The 6,844-nt window shown below is 43.3% G+C and overlaps 1 protein-coding gene across 1 annotated transcript in view; it reads right to left on the bottom strand.

Moving 5' to 3' along the window:
- The window catches only part of ZNF329 (zinc finger protein 329), a 13,189-nt gene extending 8,358 nt beyond the window's left edge, over positions 1–4,831 (bottom strand). Inside the window, exon 1 of the mRNA XM_045292331.1 lies at positions 4,811–4,831. The gene's annotated coding sequence lies outside the window, so the exon portion shown is untranslated. The remainder of the gene's footprint in view (positions 1–4,810) is intronic.
- Between the last annotated feature and the right edge of the window lie 2,013 nt (positions 4,832–6,844).

Below are 6,844 nucleotides of genomic sequence, written 5' to 3'. Positions count from 1 at the left end.
TTGGGTAAGCATTGGGATGCCAACTGCAAAGTTGGTGGTTCAAACCTACCAATCACTCCAAAGGAAGAAGATAAGGCTACTCACTCCCATAAAGATTTACAGCCTCAAACATTCTAGACAGGGTTGCTATGAGTCAACTCAGTGGTAGTGAGGAATGCACGCACACACACACAGACACAAAATTTAAGATGTATATGTTACAGCTCTGTTTTGATCACTCTTTCTCCCTCACCCCAACCCTGATGATCCCCACCTGTTTGAAGCTCCCAATGCAAGTAATTATTAATGTCCTTCCCACCCCTTTCCTACTATTCTCTATCACTGCTGGAGAAAGTGGTCCTCGACGTTTTGTACATACAGAACCCTGCCCCAACCCATGCTGAGGCATAGAGACTAGAAAACTTTCCTTTATTATTATTATTTATTTTTAGAAAACTGTTTTTTTATGACATATCATGCCAATGCTATTTCAAATCAGAACATGGGGAACAAGCAACTCTCTTCTGTGGAGAAGACCCAGGTTATCTGGACCACCAGGGTGGTGTGACTGAGTTAGTACTTACAGCCAGCTTCTACCAATGTACTGGCTCCTTTCCTTTGATCCAATTTAATTCATCTGGTATGTGTCCACAGAGCCTGGGTGGTACAATGGGTTAAGCATGGGCTACTAACCAAAAAGTCAGCAGTTCAAATCCACCAGCTACTCAGGCAGAGACATATGAAGCAGTCTACTTTCTTAAAGATTATAGCCTCTGAAACCCGATGAAGAAGTTCTACTCTTTCCTATCGGGTTATTATGAGTCAGAATCAACTCAACAGCAGTTGGTATGGTTTTGTTCTTTGGTTTTTTTCCCCCTTAGTCTGTATCCAAAGGGTCCTGGTGGCACAGTGGATTAAGCACTGGACTGCTAACCAAAAGATCAAGTTTAAACCCATCATTCACTCCACTGTAAAAGAGGTAGCAGCTTCCAGGGATAGTTAAAGCCTATAAACTCTATGGAACAGTCCGACTTGGTCCTATAGGGTCACTATGAATTGAAACAGACTGGACAGAACGGGAGGGTTTTTGGTCTGTGTCTCCTTACCCTGACACATGCTGTTATAACAACATCTACCCACAACTTTCTTCACTCCATTTCACTCCGTACAATAAATTCTGTCCTTCTTTTCTCTATACAAATTACAGTCTCTGTTGCCTAATTGCTTCATTATACTTTCTAGGGTAGATGTGCCCAAGTGTCTAAACATGAAAATATGTACTTTTACTGTGTAAACTTTCACCTAAACCACATTAAAAAAAAAAAAAAAAGCTGAGCCAACCTTCTTTTCTTGTTCTCTCAGGACATTTTTATACCTGCTTGGAAGCTACCATGCTGTCTCCAGAAAGCTCCATTATATGTGTCTAATAAACCTTTCCTTGCCACAAATTCGTGCATGTGTCTGAGTGATCATCAAATGAATAACTAACAATACCTCAAATCAATACTTTGATAAAATAACCCCTTGGAAAATAGTTTTAAATATTTAGGTATAATTAAAATAGAAAACAAAAACTAACTCTTTCTCTGTGATGAGAACTTAAAAAAATTTAAGGACTCCAAAGAGTATCTGAAAAAATAGTGAGCTAGTTTATTGTGCCAACCTGGCCGATAAAAATTGAAGGGCAGAGGGATAAATGGCTTGGTGAGCCTTTCCTTTCCAGTTCTCCAGTCTCTTGCTTTCTGATGGCCGGACCAGGGTGCAGCTGCCTTCGCCAGTTCCCTGCTTCAGCTGGCAAGGCTCACTTCCTGCAAGACATTCCTGAGGATGTAAGTAGTATAGTGGGCTACATATTGGGCTGCTTACTGTAAGCAGATTAAAACCACCAGCTGCTCCCAGGGAGAGAGATCAGGCTTTCTACTCCAATAAAGAGTTACAGTCTTGGAATCCCACATGGGGCAGTTTTACTCTTTTCTATAAGGGTTGCTATTAGGAATGTTAAATAAAGGCATGCTTGTATTTTTTGTATCAAAACCCTTTTTCTCCCCTTAAGTATAAGAATATTTAACATTTTTAGTTGGGGCTGTTCTATTTTTTCAATATCTCCTTAATTTCACAATTTAACAGAAGTCATCAGTATACTGCACATCTAGCTCCATTACTGCTGCCTTGACCATTTTTCATAAATTTTCAGCTTTGCTAACATCAGAAACTGGGTTGCAAGTGCCTAAATATCTAATTTGCCAGGAGTCACATGATTTGAGAGGCCAGCCAGTTCTAAGAAAATGGCAGTAGATGCTCCTTTACAACACTCTGTATCTATATTTAAAGCTGTTCTTGGAAATGTACAGTTAGCCAAACTCCTGTAACCTATAACCATCCTAAGTGTACCTGACCTAAACCATGGTATTTTCAATAATCTCATATGCATGTGAAGGTTGGAAAATAAACAAGGAAGACCAGAGGAAAATCAATGCATTTCAATTATGGTGCTGATGAAGAATATTGAAAGAACCATGGACTACCAGAAAAAATAAACAAAACTATCTTGGAGGAAGTACAGTTGGAATGCTCCTTGGAAAATATGGTGAGACTTCATCTCATGTATTTTGGACATGTTTTCAGTAGAAACCAATCCCTGGAGGAAATCATGATTGGTACAGTAGAGGGGCAACAAAAACGAGGAAGACTCTTAATGAGAAAGATTGACAGTGGCTGCAACAATGGGCTCAAACATAACATTCATGATAATGGTGAAGGACCAGGCTATGTTTCATTCTGTGGCTTACAGGATCACCGTACATCAGTCAACGCAGCAGGACCTAACAACAGCACAGAGCCATCCTTACAAAGGAAGTCAGCTCCTGTAAATGCAGTCAACTCAGAGCCTGCCACTTGCAGCTTTGTTTTAGAAATAACCCAAGTGTACCCCCACTAAATTCAGTTTTTGCCTGTATTAGCCTCTGTAAATCTACAGCTTTTAATCACTTGTCAAAAGTTTGACTCTTTTCCCATATTATCCCTATAACACCGAGTGCAACATTTTCATAACATTCAATTAAGTATATATATTAATATATATTGATAACTATGAAAGTAAAGAATAAAAACAAAAAACATGTGCTGAAATTAAAAATTCAGATGTTATAGGGTTAGAAAACACTTTTGCAGAAATAAACTCTTGATTTTAAATTTTAAATAGACTTGTCTTTTCACATTTCCAAGGTGCCTCTGGGTGGATTCAAAACACTAACCGTTTGGTTAGTGGCCAAGCACTGAACCATTCACACAACCCAGGGACAAGGAAGTAAGGCACAAAACAAAAACAAAAAAACAACCACACTTTGTCATCAAGTTGATTCCAATTCATAGTGACCCTATAGGACAGGGTAGAACTACTCTTGTGGGTTTCTGAGACTGTCACTCTTTACAGGAGAAAAATGTCTCATCTTTTTTCCCTTAGAGCTGTTGGTGATTTTGAACTGCTGACCTTACAGTTTGCAGTCCAATGGGTCATCACTACATCACCAGAGCTCCTAGGAAGTATGAACAGAGCTTTTAAGAGTCTCAGGGACATGTAGGAGTTTAGTAGAATAGAAAGGAAAACTCACACATCAGCAGGAGTAGGTATACATTCTACCGTCTTTCCAGATAGGGGGGGCGGGGGCGTACAATTTCTAGTCCTTGAACAGTCACCCTCATACTAATAAATTCCAAATGGACCAAAGACTTAAGTAGAGTATGGGAGGATTAGATTAGAAGGAATTATAGAATTACAGAATATGTTCCAATAATCTAGGTCCCTAGTTCATGTAAAGCACAGTGATGTGTTCCAAAAACCAAACTAAAGTCACTGCCTTCACGCCAGTTCTGCCATCTAGTTCATGTTAAGCACAGCGGCGTGTTTAGGGGGAAAGCAAATGCTATCTGAAACCTACTTTGAAGTGTTTTCCCCAAATGATGGATTAATGGATGGCTAGAAGAATAGACAGGGAGAAATAGAACATAGCTAGTCCAACACTGCCAAGAGTTTCAAGTTTCCTCTGATGTTTGAAACTTTTTACTTTAAAATGTTTGGGGAGAGAGGGCACTGGGCAAAGGATATGGACCATGACTCACAGAGAACGCACATGAACGTGAAATGAGTGGAAACAAGTGAGAAAAAGAAGAAAGAAAAATCAGTCCCCAACCTAATCTCTGGAAAATACATCATGCTTGGCAAAGAGGGGAGACGAGGAAAAAGAAGTTCTACACGATGCGGACTGAGACAAGGGCTGCAATCATGGGCTCCGATACAACGGTGAGGCTGACCGTGAGGCTGGGCAGTGTGTCATCCTGTGGTACGTTGGGTCCCTATGCATTGGAACTGACTGGAGGGCACCCACTAACAGCGACTACTGGGAGTAGTGCCAAGACCCGATTTTGCAAACATTAGCTGAAAATCCAAACACAGGTGATCGGTGTGACAACCGTGGGACTCTGGGGAACAGCACAAAGCACAGAAACCACACCACCCCCACCCACTGCCCTGCAGTGGATTCCGTGGGACAGCGCAGAACCGCCCTACAGGGTTTCCAAGTCTGTAAATCTTCACAGAGGCAAGGGGACGGCCTCATCTTTCTCCCACAGAGCAGCGGGTCGACGAGATCGAACCCCGGACCCTCGGTTAGCAGCCGCGCGCTAGAACGACACGGCCATTGGAGCTCCTTGGACACCCCACAGCCCCTAACAAAACGAAAAGGGGACCGCAGAGAGGGAGCGAGGCGAAGCAAACACCCCAGGGCGGGACCACGAGCAACGTGAGGGAAGGAGCCGACCGAGGCACCCTCACCTGCCGGCGCATCCACGCTCGCCGGGGGACGTCCACACCCCCGAGGGCAGCGGCGCCCAGGCCCGAAGCTCCCGCTGCCTTCGAAAAACCCGCCTGCGGAAGCGCCGCTCGCAGTCCCAGCAGAACACGGTGGGCCCTGCCGCCACGCCGCCTTCCACAGGGGCACTGAGGCACAAGGGCCAGCAACGGGACTCACCGCAAGCAGCCGGCGGCGGCGGCCATGTTTCAGGAGAGTGTGCATGCGCGCGAGCCGGAACCCGGATGTGTACGCTGGGGAGGCTCCGCCCGACCCCGCCCCGCTCCCCCGCGCCTGGGGTTCCGGTCTCTCTCTGCTGAACACACACACACACACACACACACACACACACACACACACACACACACGGTTTACTCATCCTTTATATGTATCAGCATGATATAATAATATTAGGAATATTTTCTTCACACACACACGGTTTACTCATCCCTTTATATGTATCAGCATGATATAATATTAGGAATATTTTCTGCTATGGGTTTTAATTCCACACTATGATTTTGTTACAGATCTTTTCTTTTTATTCATTGCGTACTTTGCCAAACTGTTTCCATACCACAATTTATTCTTTTATTTTGCGCGGGACAGGGGATGTGAACATCCAAGTAAGTAATACATAATACATCAACACCCGTATTCCCATGAGCTGGCGTTAACAAGGACGGTGGCAGCCCTGGCTCAGAGGTAAAATTCTCTCCTGCAGGAAAGCTGGTTGGATCCTAGCCTGTGCATCTCAAGTACTCTACCATCCAACTACAGTTGGTAGTTTGCATGTTTCTATGATGCCCAGCAGGCTGTAGCAGTGTTTCTAAACTAAGAAGGAAGGACTGATGATCTTCCAAATATCAACCAGTTAAAAGCTTGTATTTTTATATGGAGCTGCTCATGTACTGCAAGCCTCTTCACATTGGTTACATTCTTAGATTTTTCTCTATGGAAAGACTTCTCTTCCATGAGTTTCTTGTCAATGCATTTCCATATTCTGTGCATTAACTTGGTTCTTTGCCATTCTCAATTTTCTGATGTTCTGTTGGAATTGTGGTCTGGTTAGAGGCATTATGAAATTCCTTAATGTATTAATTTCTGGTTGCTACTGTAACATGACCACAAGTAACTCAAAAGTTATTTTCATATATTTTGGAGGTCAGAAGTCTGGCTTAATTCAAGGCATCAGTAGGGCTGCACTCATTCTAGAGGCTCTAGGGAAGAATTTGTTCCATTGCCTTTACAGCTTCTAATTGCTGCCTACATGGTTTGGCTTGTGGTCACACCACTCCAACCTAGGCATCCCTAACCTCTGTCTCTGACTCTCTTGCCTGCTTCTTTCCTTTATGCTGACATTGGTTCCATTTGGACAATCCAGGATAATCTACACATCTCAAGGCCCTTAATGTGCACAACAGCAAAGTCACTTTGGGAGCATAAGGCAACGTAAGGCAAGGCAAGTCACAAGTTCGGGGGAGTAAGATGTGGATGTATTTGGGGATGGGATACTATTCTGCCTACCACACATCTCTATGAGAGGTCAGAAAGAAAAGATGAAAGAAGAGCATTTCAAAGTTTGAGGAGGAGTTTGCCAATTGTTGCTGACTATGAGGTAGTGAAAAAGGCTCACAAACTGAGGAGTATGGGCAGCCCCTGGAAGCTCTGAACACCTCTGAACTGACAACCAGCAACAAAATGGGGATCTCAGCCCTACAAGGAACTTAACTCTGCCAACAATCTGAATGAGCAAGGTAACAAATTCTCACCTAGAGTCGCAGAAAATAATGGAGGCTTCTGACATCTTGATTTCAGCCTTGTGAGAGCTGGTTAGGACATCTGACCTACAGAACTGTCAGATGATGTATTAGTGAAAAACCAGTTGTCTTTAAGTGCCATCGAGTCTGTTCCAACCCATAGTGACTCTGTGCAACAGAATGAAACACTGCCCGGTCTTGTGTCATCCTCACAATTGTTCTTATGTTTGAAACCACTGGACTGAATCAGTCCATCTT

This window comes from Echinops telfairi, unplaced genomic scaffold (genome assembly GCF_000313985.2).
Source record: "Echinops telfairi isolate 266 unplaced genomic scaffold, ASM31398v2 ScPeMD7_655;HRSCAF=1070, whole genome shotgun sequence".
NCBI lineage: Eukaryota > Metazoa > Chordata > Mammalia > Afrosoricida > Tenrecidae > Echinops > Echinops telfairi.
This window is presented reverse-complemented; position numbering and strand designations above follow the sequence as displayed.